The sequence below is a fragment of the Nyctereutes procyonoides genome, unplaced genomic scaffold (assembly GCF_905146905.1).
Source record: "Nyctereutes procyonoides isolate TBG_1078 unplaced genomic scaffold, NYPRO_anot_genome, whole genome shotgun sequence".
Classification (NCBI taxonomy): Eukaryota; Metazoa; Chordata; class Mammalia; order Carnivora; family Canidae; genus Nyctereutes; species Nyctereutes procyonoides.
Window position 1 is genome coordinate 1,167,908 of NW_026575124.1, and position 15,534 is coordinate 1,183,441.

Genomic DNA, 15,534 nt, shown 5'->3' on the forward strand with positions numbered 1-15,534 from the left:
CAAGTCCCAACCTGGAGAGCCTGACTCCTGAGAAACCATACCCCCAGGAGGGAAGGAGGCCGGGAAAGGTGGGGCCAGGGCAGTTTCTCCCTGCTGCCTGGCTTCCATGGAAGGACCTGGGAGGCTGGCTGGGCTGGCTCACAGCAGGGAGAACTTCTTAAGCCCACTGCCTGGGGCCTGAGGGGTGTGAGTGCACAGGTGAGGTGAGCAGGGCCAGGGAGTGAGATGGGCAATAGCAAAGGGGCTCTTGTCCTCTCCCCATAAGAGGGTGGATGAGTGTACTGTGTGTGCTCCCTGGCTCAGATCCTAAAACAAGTCCCAACAGCTGAGATGCAAACTGTCTCCTGGGAATCTGCTTACCCGGCTGGCCCTTGGCTGCCTACCCTTCCCTCAACTCCTCCCCAAAGACCCAACTCAAAGTCTGGCCTGCCAGGATGTCTCAGCAGAGGCCTTGATGGGTGGGCCAAACCCCAGCCAGCAAGAGTTCATCCCCCAAACCACCAGGGGTGGGAAAGACAATGACTATTCTTAGGCAGAATAAGTGAGTCTGTACCCCCCCTCCATCCAAGGTTCTAGTCCTAAGTAACTGTGATTTAGAACCTCATCACCCAACACCTCCCTCCTCAAACTAAGTCACCTGCCAGACGACCTTTCTCCTTTCAGATTCACTGATCAGGGGAATCATGCAGTGTCAAAAAGTGGAAGGGAATGTTAGAGCTTTCCAGTCCAAGTGCTGAATTTTACAGAGGAGGGAAAAGAGCCCCAGAGAGGCAAACTGTCTTGGCCAAAGTCACACAGCAAGCTGGGAAAAGCAGGGGCCAGTGCTTCCGACTCCTTATGTACAGTGATAGCGGCCTGCTCCTCATATACATTGGTTTCTGCCCACTGTGGAACAGCCTTCTTCCCTGCGACCCAGGCCATCTGCCTCTCCAGGTTCCCAATCTGTTCCAAAGACCTAAGCTGAAGAAAGATGCTGGAAGGCCGGAGCCACCTCATGCACAGACCAAAGACTTTGAAAACAAAGTTGAACTATGTGGGACTATAGACAGGAACACACATGTTTCTCTCAAGTAGGACACCCACTAACCCTAGGCTGTTCCTAGAAAGACAGGGAACCAATATGAGAAGTGAATTTTGTGTCTCCCTTCTGGAAAGACAAGGGTCTTGCATGACAGGGTCAGGCTGGGTTCATTTTTTCCCATTGAGTACTGACCATAGAATGGTTAGACACTGACTCCCTCTCTACCGTCTCCCAGTACCACCCCTGTCCCAGGCATCTGCCTCCAGCCACTACCTCTGGTGGACAACTGTGCTTAGGCAGGAGGACCCAAGGGGAGGGAGAGAGAGGCTGGGAGGGAATAAGAGAGATTTGCCTTAACACCCAGGAGCCCATCAGGCTAAGACCCCCGGTTCCTCAGGCGAGCATTTAAGTAGCAGCTGGCAGGCGGGGTGGAGAGCGCTGAGAACCTGGAATATCAGGCCCGCGGGAGGTGCGGGCCCTCTGTGCCCTTGGGGCAGTGCCAGGGCTGGAGACCCAGGGCCTTGAGCCCAGAATAAGGAGAAGGGGGCTGGGGTTTGGTGAGCCGCTCTTCCACTCGGCCTAGGCCAGGGGAGTGTCGGGCACAGATACATTCTCTGCATTCTTCTGGCACCGCAGCCAGGACCCGGAGAGCCTTTCCTGCAGGCGCTGCCCTGGCCCCACACCCGGTCCAGCCCTTCTCCCTCCCTCAGCCTCTCTTTAGTGTTCAGCCTGCCGCCCCCCCCTCCTTCTTTCCCGCAGCCCCTCAAAGCCACCAAAGGATTGTTCCTAGAGACCCCGTCTCCCCGCCTCTCCCCATCCTCCCCACGCCCTACCGCCCCAGGCCACGGGGACTGCAGGAGGGCGAAGAGGAGCCCAGGGCTCGGCTCCGCGCCTGCGCTTTGGGGCGAGCCCCCCCCCCGCGCGCGCAACAACCAGGCACCGCTAAGCGGCACCCGGACGGGGGGCTGCGGGTGGGGTGGGGTGCGCAGCTGGGGCAAGGTCAGGGCTTTCAAAGAGGGAGGGAGACCGGCCCCCGGAACATCCCCCTGTCCCGAAAGTTTCCCTTCCGGGGCCATGGAGTGTGCGCGAGGAGGGCGCGGGGGGCGGGAGGGGGTGGGGTGGGGGTGGACAGAGTCGCAGCCGGACCCCCCCCCCGGGGACAGTGCGGCGGGAGGGAGGGAGGAAGGGAGGGAGGGAGGGGCGGGCGGCGAGGACCGGGCAGGAAGGCGCGCCGCCCCCTCCGACCCGAGGCTGCCACGAGAGCCGTACCCTTCAAACCGCCCACCCCAGCCCGCAGCTCCCGGGGCTCCGCTCGCCGCCCTTTAAATCCCACGTCGGCCCGGCACTCACCGAAATCTGGTGTCGGGCTGGGCCAGGGCAGGCCGGATCCGCCGGGTCCATGGCCGCGGCTCGGGGGCGGGGGGCAGAAGAAGGGGGTGCTGGGGCCGCCTCTTGATGTCAAGGCTTTAAAGGGGCCAGTGGGCCCCGCCCCTCGCCCAGACCCCGCCCCCTCCCTCGGCGCAGCCAATCCGCGTCCGCCCTGGATGCGCGCCCCTCCCAGCCCCGCCAGATGTTCCCAGGACGGGAGCCGAGGCCGCCCGGCCGGGGAGCGCCGCTTCCGCCCCGCTGGGGAGGACCTCCCCTCCCCCTCCGGAGAGGCGCCGTCCTCGGGCCCGCTCGGGTCCCGCTGGGTGAGCCTCCCGGGCTCCGGGGCGGGAGGGGCCGCGCGGGGCCGAGACGGGGTGGAACGGGGGCATCTAGAGCGCAGAAAACTAAGTAGGTGCGCGCGGCGCCACGGGCATGCGCGTCTGCGTCTGTGGGGCTGGGCGTGCACGTGTGTCTGTGGTTGTGAGCCTTGGTGTTTGTAATTTGCCTTCCTGCTTACGTGTTGGGTGTAAATCTATGGGAAGACGCTTGAGTGCCTCCTTGGCCTTAAATGCTCCCTCCTCACTTTTCCTCCTCGGGATCGGGATCGGGATCGGGATCCGGTCCTCCCCGTAATAATGGAGAACGGGGCGCCTGGAAGAGGCTCCGCTCCTTTCAGAGTAGTGCTGGCCGTTTCCTCACTGGAGGGAAGGCCGAGCACAAAGAGGATGGGACCTCGTTCTCAGCCACTTGCTGTCTTGGTGGGGACGAGCACCTGCCCTGCTGAACCTACCGCGTGCTTAGAAAAGCCAGCAGCCCACCTAGGCCCCTGCAGGGCCTCAGCTCCCCTGCAGTACCATTCCCCTTGGTCCTTCGTTCAGTATCTATTTGCCCTTGTCTGGGTACCGTGTGATCTTCACAGTCTGCATGGTAGTGAGTGGCCGGTTAATGCAGGTTCTAAATGGGGTTCTGCAGAGATATACAGAGGGATCCCTAGCCACCGCCTCTGCCCATCTTATTAAAATTGCTTCTGTTGCGGGAGTACATGGAATGTATTAACGCATCGTAGCAGTCCGATAAAGGCACATAAAAGCAGAGGGATCTTGGGGTGCGCAAATTGGCTGGGATTAATCAAGAGTTCCTCTCGGAAGGAGGCTCCCTAATTTAGAACGGCACTTGAAGGGCAGCGAGAACTCGAGTAGATCCAGGCAGGGTAAGGACACAAGGAGACTCGGGTAGGAGAGAGCGTATTAGCTGCCCGGGACAGCGAGCCGATCACCTGGGCTGGGTGCCAAGTAGAAGTTAGTGGAGGAGGTTCAGTACGGAGAAGAGCAGAATGAGGGTATGGATTTGACAGGGTAAGTGACACAGGGGTCATTTTGGGTTCTTGAGCATAGAAATGAGTGCTTGAGATCAGTTATTAGTGAAGCCTAAATGACAGATGGTTATTCCCACCAGCTCTCTCACCTTTGGTTTAAAACAAATTTTATTGGTTGAATTATCCTTAACATACAATAAAAAGCACAGATCTTAGGTGTTCTATTTGGTGAATTTCAACAACATACACCTATATAATAATCCAGAACAAGATAATGAACATCACCCCAGAAAATTCCCTCATGCCCCTTTATATTTATAGTTAACTACCCTGCACCTGCCCACCCCCTGAAACCTCCTGAATTCTAGCCCCATAGTTTTGTCTGTTCTTGGATTTCACATAAGTGTCACCAACTAGTATGCACTTTTTTGTGTCTATATTCTTTTTTTTATTTTTTTTAAATTTTTTTTTATTTATGATAGTCACAGAGAGAGAGAGAGAGGCAGAGACATAGGCAGAGGGAGAAGCAGGCTCCATGCACCGGGAGCCCGATGTGGGATTCGATTCCGGGTCTCCAGGATCGTGCCCTGGGCCAAAGGCAGGCGCCAAACCGCTGCGCCACCCAGGGATCCCGTGTCTATATTCTTTAGTCATGTTTTTGACTAATGTGAACCTATTCGTTTTTATTGCTGAGTAATATTCCATTGTATGAATATATCACAATTTCTTTATCCATTCTCCAGTAGATGTATGGGTGTTTCCAGTTTTGGGCTATTATGAATAAGCTCTATAAATATAAATAGCCATAAATAGTCTTGTGCAAACCTCTTTGTGAACATGTTTTCATTTCTGAGAAAGCTCACATTTTTTAAAAATTAAAGTATTATTGTTGAAATACAATATCATATTAGTTTTAGGTGTACAACATAGTGATTCAACATTTATATACATTGCAAAATGACCACAAGCCTAGTCCCCATCTATCGCCAAATTTAATACAATATTATTGACCACATTCCCCATGTTGTACAGTACATCTCCATGACTTGTTTATTTTTTAACTTGGAGTTTAAACCTCTTGATGCCCTTTACCCATATCGCCCATCCCCCTACCATCCTCTTTTCTGGCAACCATCGGTCTGTTCTCTGTTATCTATATGTCTGGTTTTGTTTTTCGGATTCCATATGTAAGTAAAATCATAGGGTATTTTTCTTTTTCTGACTTACTTCACTTAGCATAATACCCTCAAGGTTCATCCATATTGTTACAGATGGCAAGATTTCATTGTTTTATGGCTGAGTAATAGTCCATTCTATGTATGTGTATATATATATTTGCATATATATGTATATATCGTATTTAATATATATGCAAGCATGTATACGTGTGTGTATAATATATATACATATATACACGTGCACACACACATCTTATTTATCCATTTATCAATGGACACTTAGGTTGTCCTATATCTTGGCTATTGTAAATAATGCTGCAGTGAACAGGGGCGTGTTTTTGTTTTCTTGGAATAAAAACCCAGAGTGGAATTGCTGGATCATATGGTGGTTATTTTAATTTTTTGAGCAACTTCCATACTGTTCTCCATAATGGCTGCACCAATTTACATTCTCACCACCAGTGCTCAAGTGTTTGCTTTTCTCCACATCATTGTCAACACGTTTGTTTTTTTTTTGATAATAGCCATTCTGTGAGGTGGTATCTCATTGTGGTTGTGATGTACATTTCTGTGATACTGAGCAGCTTTTCATGTGCTTGTTGGACATTAGTATGTCTTTGGAAAAATGTCCACTCAAACCATCTGTGCATTTAATTTTTAAATTTTTTCCCATCTCTCCTTCTTCTGTTCATTTTAAATCAGATTTTTTGTTTTAGCTATTGTTCTTTATATATTTTAGAAATTAGCCCCTTATCACATATGATTTGCAAATATTTTCTTCCATTCAGTAAGTTGCCTTTTTTTTTTTTTTAAGATTTTATTTATTCATGAGAGACACCAAGAGAGAGGCAGAGACACAGGCAGAGGGAGAAGCAGGCTCCATGTGGGGAGACATAGGACTCGATCCCGGGACTCCAGGATCACGCCCTGAGCCCAACGCAGATGCAGTAAGTTGCCCTTTTGATTTCTTGAGTGCTTGCTCTGCAAAAACGTTTTTAGTTTGATATAGTCCCATTTGTTTATTTTTGCTTTTGTTGCCCTTGCCTGTGGAGTCAAATCCAAAAATTGTTGCTAAGACTGATGTCAGGGAACTCACTGCTTATGTTATCTTTGAGGACTTTTATGGTTTCAGGTCTTATATTCAAGTCTTTAATCCATTTGAGTTGATTTTTGGGTATGATGTTAAGATAGGGATTCAGTTTCATTCTTTTCCATATAATTGCACAACCTCCCCACACCATTTATTTTATTTTTTTTTCTACTCTACTTTTATTCTCAGCCCTGAGGGCCAATGACAAGCTTGGCTGCAGAGAGGGAACTGGGGGTTGGCAGAAAGTGAGGCATCGCTGTGGAGAGGCTGGTTCTTCCTGGGTGAGTGCTGCTGGAGAGAGGGAAGGGGTGGCTCCTCCCCAGCTGAAGAGGCTAGAAAGGCAAGGCCCAGAAGGGGCAGGAACAGCTAACGCCCAACACCATTTATTGAAGAGATGGTCTTTTTCCTATTGTATATTCTTGCCTCATTTGAGGTAGATTAATTGATCATGTATGTGTGGATTTATTTCTTGGTTCTCAGTTCTGTTCCATTGGCTTTTCTGTTTTGACCCAGTACCATTCCGGTTTTTTTTTTTTTTTTGTAACTCTTAAATAATCTCTATTCTAAGATACTAGATTCTAGTATCTTAGAATAGAGATTATTTAAGAGTTCTGAGAATTTTTTTTTTTTTTTAGATTTTATTTATTCATGAGAGACACACAGAGAGAGAGAGGCAGAGACACAGGCAGAGGGAGAAGCAGGCTCCATGCAGAGAGCCCGACGTCAGACTGGATCCCCATCCCAGGTCTCCAGGATCACACCCTGGGCTGCAGGCGGCGCTAAACCACTGCGCCCCCGGGGCTGCTCACCATTCCGTTTTGATTACTATAACTTTGTAGTGTAGTTTGAAGTCATGGAGCAGGGACTGTGGTACCTCTACCTTTGTTCTTCTTTCTCAAGATTGCGTAGAAATTTTAGGATTATTTGTTCTATTTCTGTGAAAAATGTCATTGGTGTTTTGATAGGGATTGCACTGATCTGTAGATTGCTTTTGGTGGTATGGACATTTTAACAGTATTAATTCTTGCAATCCACGAGCAGGATATATCTTTCCATTTGTTTGTGTCTTCTTCAATTTCATCAATGTCATATCATTTTCAGAGTATAGACCTTTCACCTTCTTAGTTAAATTTATTTCTAGGTATTTTTTAAAAAAAGATTTTATTTATTTATTCATGAGAAACATAGAGAGAGAGGCAGAGACATAATGGGAGAAGTGGGATCATGCCCTGAACTGAAGGCAGACGCTCAACCGCTGAGCAACCCAGGTGTCCCTACCTTTTTAAGAAAAGATTTTTATTTGAGAGAGAGAGAGCACAAGTGGGGAGGGACAGAGGGAGAAGGACAAGCAGATTCCTAGCTGAGTGCAAAGACACAGGGTTCAATCCTAAGACCCTAAGACCATAACCCAAGCCAGTCAGAGGCTTACCCAACTGAGCCATCCGAGTGTCCCTATTAGCCATTGATTCTAGTAGTTTTTTGTGGAGTCTTTAGGGAGCTTGATGATAGTGGCATTTTTGGAATCTTGCAGCACTGACTAATTCTTATTCATTCAATCATCAATATTTATTGAATAAGGATCAGTGGGTTAGTCCTGGGTTTACAACAAAGATTAGACATGATCCTTTCCTCACAGGGCTTAAAAATCCAGTAAGACTCCATGTATCTACTGCATTCCAAAACCAAGGGTAGAAAAACCTTACTTAATAGTATGCCAAGCATTTCTAACTATTTTGGGATGTTTCCAAATAACTAAATTTTTGGAAATAAACAGACCATCTGGATTTTTTACTTTTCATTTAGATATTTACTTTAAAAAAAAAACACAGCCAGAACATCTGCACTTGTCAGAGCAAGTATCTGCCCTCCTACTTAAAGGCTTTTGCACACTTGAAAGCTTAGGCATTCAGATTTTGGCAGATTCTCTATACTTTATAAACCTTCATCTCCACTGACAAGAGGTTAAAGAAGTATAACTACTATTACCCATGATCACTTTGTATCTTAACTCCCTGGTGGTACTATTCACTTAAATTATTTAAGAAAAATTTTTAAAGATTTTATTTATTTATTTATTTATTTATTTATTTATTTATTTATTTATTTATTTATGAGAGAGAGAGAGAAAGAGAAAGAGAAAGAGAAAGAGAAGAGAAAGAGAAAGAGAAAGAGAAAAGAGTACAACTGGGGCAGGGAGGGTCAGAGGGAGAGGGAGATGTAGGCTCCTCACTGAGGAGGGAGTCTGATGCCAGATTTGATCCTAGGACTTTTGGGACCATGACCAGAGCCGAAGGCAGACGCTTAACTGACTGAGCCACTCAAATGCCCTAAATTATTAAAAACTATACAGAAGTCCCATAGTTGGTTTTCCATACTTGTTATATACCATTCATCACATATTTTTTAAAAGATTTATTTACTTATTTTAGAGAGAGAGTGAGAGGAGGGACAGAGAGAGAGGGAGGGAAAGAACCTAAAGCAGACTCCCTACTGAGCTTGGAGCCTGATGTAGGGCTGGATCTCACAACCTTGAGATCATGATCTGACCTGAAACCAAGAATTGGACACTCATCTGACTGAGCAAGCCAGGCGCCCCATCACATATTGTTCTTTACTTATCTGTGTTAAAAAACAGGCTAGGTCTCTTAGACCTCTTATTGCCACAAGCTGCTCGTAATAAAACAGTTTAGTAGCAATGGTGCATATGGTGCTGATGACTGACCGGTAGATCACTGCTCACATTGGTACTTTGAATGGTTTTAAGCAGGGGGTTGGCATAATCAGAATTGCATTTTAGAAAGATAACTGGTTGCAATGTGGAGAACAGTTTAGAGAAAGCAAGATTCAAGTCAGAGAACAGAGTTTTTGTGGTAATTGAAGGGAAAAATGAGAAATGATGTACTCTGGACTAGGAAAGTGATAGTGGTGATGGAGAGGAGATCACTTTAAGAAATGAAGAGCAGCAGAGTCAGCAGGGATTGGAAGGTGAGGGAAGCAGAGAGCTAAGCCAAGACTTCCGGACTGGGTAGCTTCCAGATGGCAGGGCCACTTACGAAAGTGGAAAAACACAAGGAAGAGCATTTTGGGAGATGATATGTTCACTTCCAAACATGTTAACATTGAAATGCCTGGGGAATGTCCCAGTGAAAATGTCCATCCAAGAGGTAAGAGCTTCCCAACTGTTGTGCTTCAGGAAGAGGTTACAGATGTGCTGCATATTTTCCCAACTCAAAGCAGCACAAACTTCCTATGAAAGACTGTAGTCTTGTTAAGGTGTGTTGCCATGAAAATGCCATCCTTCTTTATGTGTGCCATGATATGGAAAAGGTTGGAAAGTATTCATGTAAAATGCTATTGGATAATGCTCTATAATGTTGTAGAATATATAATGCAGGAGAGCAATCTGGACTAGAGATAAGAGATTTGTGAGGCATGAGAACATCAGAACATAGGTTGTAACTGCAGCTATGGAGTGGAGCTCATGCAAGGAGAGAAGAGGGACTGGAACAGAACCCTATGGAACAGCAACATTGGCGAGGGGTCTCTTCAGGAGGAAGACAACTTGCAGAGTGCTGTCACCAGAGCCCAACAGGCTTCCAAAACAACTAGTTCCTGATATTACCAATGTCAGGTTGGATCAGGACTGAGACTTACCTGCTGACTTTAGCCACGTCACTGGTGACTTTGGCAAAACCAAATTTTGAGGGGTGGAGAAAGGTACAAAGTAAGGAATGGAGACTAAGAAGCACTTAAAACTTTTTCAAGAATTTTGACTATGCTCTGAAAGAAAAGCTAGGCAGGTGATTGGGGGAACAGGGAATGAGAATTCTTTTAAAAGGCTATTTTTGGGGATGCCTGGGTGGCTCAGCAGTTGAGCGCCTGCCTTTGGCCCAGGGCGTGATCCTGGAGTCCCAGTCCTGCATCAGGCTCCCTGCATGGAGCCTGCTTCTCTCTCTGCCTATGTCTCTGCCTCTCTCTCTCTCTCTCTGTGTCTCATGAATAAATAAGTAAAATCCTAAGGAAAAAAAAAGAAAGCTATTTTTAGATATTGCTTAATTTAAGACATTTAAAATTCATTATTTTCTTTAAAATATTTTTAAAAATTCATTTTTTTAAAAAGACATCTGAACACGTTACAAATCATTTGTTGTGGTTTTTTCCATTTTTTTTTTAAGATTTCACTTATTTATTTGACACAGAGAGAGAGAGAGAGAGAGGGGAGAGAGAGAGCATAGGCAGGTGGAACGGGAGAGGGAGAAGCAGGCTCCCCGCTGAGCAGGAAGCCTAATGTAGGGCTCAATCCCAGGATGCCAGGATCATGACCTGAGCCAAAGACAGACGCTTAATCGACTGAGCCAACCAGGTACCCCAAAATTCATTATTTTTAAGAAAGCATTATGTAAAAAAAAAAAAAAGGCATTATGTACATCTGGTTAACAAATCAAGTTAACACAAGAGTAATTATGTACTGCACTTCCTACCCCCAATAATGAGCCATTTTAACTTTCTGGCTGATTCTTTAATGACTAAATATGCTTATACTGCAATTCTTTGATTTTTCACTTTTATTATTTCATTTTATTTTACTTTTTTAAAGATTTTATGTATTTATTCATGAGAGACACACAGAGAAGCAGAGACATAGGCAGAGGGAGAAGCAGGCTCCTTGCAGGAAGCTTGATTCAGGACTCGATCCCAGGATCCCAGGATCACGACCTGAGCCAAAGGCAGATGCTCCACTGCTGAGCCACCCAAGTGCCCCTGATTTTTCACTTTTAGATGTTTTATTAGCTATGTATATGTTCTATTTAAAAGGTACAGAATTGGAATCTTACAATTCATACTGTTCTGCATCTTGCACTTAAAATATCTTGGAGACCTTTCTATTTTAACATAAATCTTGTTCTTTTTAACAATTGCACAGTAACTTGTTTGTGGCTGTACCATACTACGAGTTTCCTACTGATGGGCATTTAGATTGTTGCCAGCTTCTCACTTTTATTGGACAATTGTAATGGATAACATTGTATATACATCCTTGCATATTTATGTGAGTAGATCCATGGGATAAATTCCTAGCAATGGAATTCCTGAGTATGCGTAGTGTACGTTTTGACAAATAATGACAAATTGCCTTCCATATGGTCATGCTAATTTACCATTCCCACTAACAGGGTGTAAGAATGCCTATCTTCCCACATTCTCACCATCACTGTTTAAAAAATTTGTGAATATTGTCCTAAGTGCTGAAATATTTTCATTATTTTTATTTGCATCAGTAAGATTTAACAAAATTTCAGGTGTTTATCTGCCATTATCATTTTTTGTGAATTTCTTTTTCTAATAGATGTGTAAGAGTTGTTTGTGTTATAATGAAATTCACCCTTTGTCTGTCACGTGTATTGTAAATTGTTTTCTTAGTTGGTAGTGTGTCTTCTGACTTTATTAGATTTTTTTTCCTTGCCTTGTAATCAATCTTTTTCTTTTTTTTCCTTGATGGTTTTAGGCTTTTTATGTTTAGAAAGTACCTTTTTTTTTTTTTTTTAAGATTTTATTTGTTTATTCATGAGAGACCCAGAGAGAGAGAGAGGCAGAGACACAGGCAGAGGGAGAAGCAGGCTCCATGCAGGGAGCCCGACGTGGGACTCGATCCCGGACCCCAGGATCATGCCCTGGACTGAAGGTGGTGCTAAACCACTGAGCCACCTGGGCTGCCTGAAAGTACCTTTTTTAAAACCTTTTTTTTTTTTCTCTACTATGTTTATGGGTTTTCTTTTTTACTTAAATATTTCATCCAAAATCTAGTTAAATGGCAAAGACCACTATTATTTCTCACAACTGCTCAGAATGACATCCCCATCATACATCAGCTTGTCCTGTCTGTTTTCAACATATACAACACCCTTTCCTTTGTACTTTTGCTGAAAGGTTCCTTTCTCCAGGCTTGCAGACATGCTCCTTTCCCTCTTGTCCATCACTGTAAAAGTTATATTCCTTTCAGGAACAGCTCAAATCCCATATCCTTTAGGAAGTCTTCCATGCCCATTGTAGCCCACAAATATTTTTCCTTTGCTGAAGCTCACATTATCACATGCTGCCTTGTTTGTGCCTCTCCTTTTCTCAACTTTAACATATTTGCTGAATGAATCAAATCCTTTTTTTTTTAAGATTTTATTTATTCATGAGAGACATAGAGAGAGAGAGCAAGGCAGAGACACAGGCAGAGGGAGAAGCAGGGTCCCTGCAAGGAGCCTGATGTGAGACTCGATTCTCCATCCCGGAATCATGCCCCGGGCCAAAGGTAGACGCTCAACCACTGAGCCACCCAGGCATCTTTGAATGAATCAAATCTAACTTTTGGAAGTCCAGGGTTGTTTAATCTACTTTTTCCTACCCCCAAAGCAGCTAAAGCACACTGGGTATATGGAAGGAATTTGATAAAATACTTCTTGATTTGCCACAAAAGTGTATGCAGTGGCCGCATGTAACTAATGAGCATCTGAAATGTGGCTGGTCCAAACTGAGACAAGATGCAAGTTAAAACACATCAGATTTTGAAGAACAGTATAAAAAAACAATGTAACGTATCTCATTAATAATTTGTATACTGACTGCATGTTGAAATGCTATTTTTGGGAATATTGGGGCGGGGATCCCTGGGTGGCGCAGCGGTTTGGCGCCTGCCTTTGGCCCAGGGCGCCATCCTGGAGACCCGGGATCGAATCCCACATCGGGCTCCCAGTGCATGGAGCCTGCTTCTCCCTCTGCCTATGTCTCTGCCTCTCTCTCTTTCTCTCTCTGTGACTATCATAAATAAATAAAAATTAAAAAAAAAAAGAAAACTGAGGAAATATTGGGTTATATATACATGTAATATATATATATATATTTTTTTTAAGTTAAAGTAGATCCAGGACCATTTTCTATTCTTGTCCCTCAAGAAGGCTTATTATGCCTAGTGCAGCTCCTAAGTTAGGTTGGTTTGAGGATAAATAAGATGATCTTTTGGAACCAAAGATATTCTCACTGTCCCCAAAGGCTCTCATAAGCCAGTATGCAATCATTACCTTTATGGTATCGGGGCCTCATCTCTATGAACACTATACAGCTTCTTTGAAACTAACTGCTACAGACTTGAAATACAGCGATTCCTTTCAACAGGTCAGATAACTGCTCAGCCAATAGAAGTCAGGTTCAGATGCTGAAGCATCTCCTAAAGGTTTTAATGATTGAGGATTCCTCAGTTAACCATGCAGATGGAGCCCCTGCCTATCCCTTTGGTCACTGGGGCCATTTTCTACCATCAAAGAGTTATTTGGGACAGGTACCACTTGGCTTGTAGCCTAGCCTTATTGTAGTCAGAGCCCCTGTATTAGTTTCCTGTTCCTATTGTAAAAAATCATCACAAACTTACCGTTTTAAAACAACACAAATTTATATTCTTACAGTCAGAAGTCTAAAATTAAGGTGTTGGCAGGGATGTATTCCTTCTGGAAGCTTCAGGGGAGAATCCATTTCCTTGCCTTTTCTAACTGCATTTCTTGGCTCACAACCCTTGGTTACATCACTCCAACCTCTTGCTTCTATCATTCTCCTGCTGTGGTCAAATCTCCCTGTCTCCCTCTTATAAGGACTATGATTACATTTAGGGTCCATCCTGATAATCCAGATTAATCTTTAAATTTCAAAATCTGTTACCCTTTTTTAAAAAATATTTTATTTATTTATTCATGAGAGACACACAGAGAGGCAGAGACACAGGCAGAGAGAAGCACGCTCCTTGCAGGGAGCCCGATGTGGGACTCAATCCCAGGACCCCAGGATCATGACCTGAGCCAAAGGCAGACACTCAATCGCTGAGCCACCCAGGCATCCCTGTCATCCTTTTTTTTAAAAAAGATTTTGTTTATTTGAGAGACAGCATACATACACAAGCAGGGGGAGGGGCAGAGGGAGAAGCAGACTCCCTGCTGAGCAGGGAGCCCAATGTGGGGCTTGTGAGGCTCTATCCCAGAACTCTGGGATCATGACCTGAGCTGAAGATAGACACTTAAGCGACTGAGCCACCTTGGTGCTCCTAAAATCTGTAATTCTTTTTTTTTTTAAAGATTTATTTATTTATTTATGATAGACATAGAGAGAAAGAGAGGCAGAGAAGAGGGACAACCAGGCTCCATGCTGGGAGCCCGACGCGGGACTCGATCCCGGGACTCCAGGATCGCACCCTGGGCCAAAGGCAGGCGCCAAACCGCTGAGCCACCCAGGGATCCCCCTAAAATCTGTAATTCTTAACCAAGGTCCTTAATCTATATATCTTACACATTTGTATACATCTACAAAGTTCCTTTTGCTATCTAAGGTAGTATTCACAAGTTCTAGGGATTGGGATGTGAACATCTTGGGGGACCATTATTCAGCCTCCCACAGCCTTATATACATTTCTTTGCACTAATCTGGTGAAGGGAGAGTCACAAAGTTTCAAAGTATCCTTAAGCTTTACAGAGAAGTAGGTAAATTCACATCTGTAACCATTGTGATCACCCTGAGACCATCATAAACTGGCTTCATTTCCATTAGCAATGATCATTCCCTCCCAGCATTGCTTCCTTTAAAATGCTCTGTAGTGCTGATGCTGAACTCATTACATCCTTATCCTAAAAAACAAATTATTAGAGATAGTAAGATGCAAGTTTTCTAGAGATGAGATGTTTTTTCTCATAAGCCTTTAATCTAACAAGCATAGTTGTGGTCTGTGGCATGCTTACCAAGTGTAAGAGTGCTTAAGAGTGCTTAGCACTCTATCTTCCGCAAAATACGTGTAACCCTCCAGTTCATTTGGGCATAGGAAAAGGAAGGTCTTGTTATTTCAGTTGTACCGATGAGTAAACAGGTTCAAAGAGGTGAAGTGACTTGAACAGGGTGGTCATGCAATGAGTTACTGACAGATCTCAATTCTAAACCCTGATGTTCTTTCCACTGCATTCTTCCTGGATCAAACTTGATCTCATGGTGCTGAGAAGGATCTGATTGATCTCAGGATCTTAATACATCCTGGAGTTGAGCTTGGAATCCCTGACTCCTAAGCATGAAACAGAGACTGAAACCCACTTTTAGGAGGTCCTAGTCAGGGATCAAAATTAGGGGCAGATTAGGCATTTCAGGAATTCAGGGGAAGGTTAGGGTAGCTGGCAAAGGTACAGGTAGTCAAAGGTACAGTGAGAAGAAAATTAGGACTGAGGGAGACTTAAGAACGTCTGTGTGCTTTGTGTAGCCGCCCACTTTTTCCAAAACACTCAGGAGGGCCAAGCCTGTTTAAATGGTAGGCAGCAGCAGGGGTGCTACTTAGGTACTCAACCTAGAATGAGGCCTGACTTCTGTGAGGGGATTTCTAAGAATATCCGCAATAGCCAAGAGTGGCCTGGCTGGGTCTCCTCTTCTCAGGTTTGAACATATAACTTGAGGAAGCACAGTAACTCCAAAGCTCAGGCTCTTTTACACTGGTTTTCTGGAGTTTCTTCCCAGTCTTGGATTTCTGTGACATCTCAAGGCATGGTAGCCAAGG

At 44.9% G+C, this 15,534-nt stretch overlaps 1 protein-coding gene and 1 long non-coding RNA gene across 4 annotated transcripts in view; one reads left to right on the forward strand and one right to left on the reverse strand.

The window, feature by feature from the left end:
- NCKAP5L (NCK associated protein 5 like) overlaps window positions 1-2,454 on the reverse strand; it is a 30,210-nt gene extending 27,756 nt beyond the window's left edge. The window contains exon 1 of one of the 2 annotated variants that reach the window (XM_055336846.1): window positions 2,372-2,454. The gene's annotated coding sequence lies outside the window, so the exon portion shown is untranslated. The remainder of the gene's footprint in view (window positions 1-2,371) is intronic. The other variant, XM_055336847.1, reaches the window with a different exon arrangement.
- A 161-nt stretch (window positions 2,455-2,615) lies between these two features.
- LOC129517195 (uncharacterized) overlaps window positions 2,616-15,534 on the forward strand; it is a 33,184-nt gene continuing 20,265 nt past the window's right edge. For both annotated transcript variants that reach the window (XR_008665969.1, XR_008665968.1), the window contains exons 1-2: window positions 2,616-2,712; window positions 5,697-5,829. This is a non-coding gene — a long non-coding RNA (uncharacterized LOC129517195). The remainder of the gene's footprint in view (window positions 2,713-5,696; window positions 5,830-15,534) is intronic.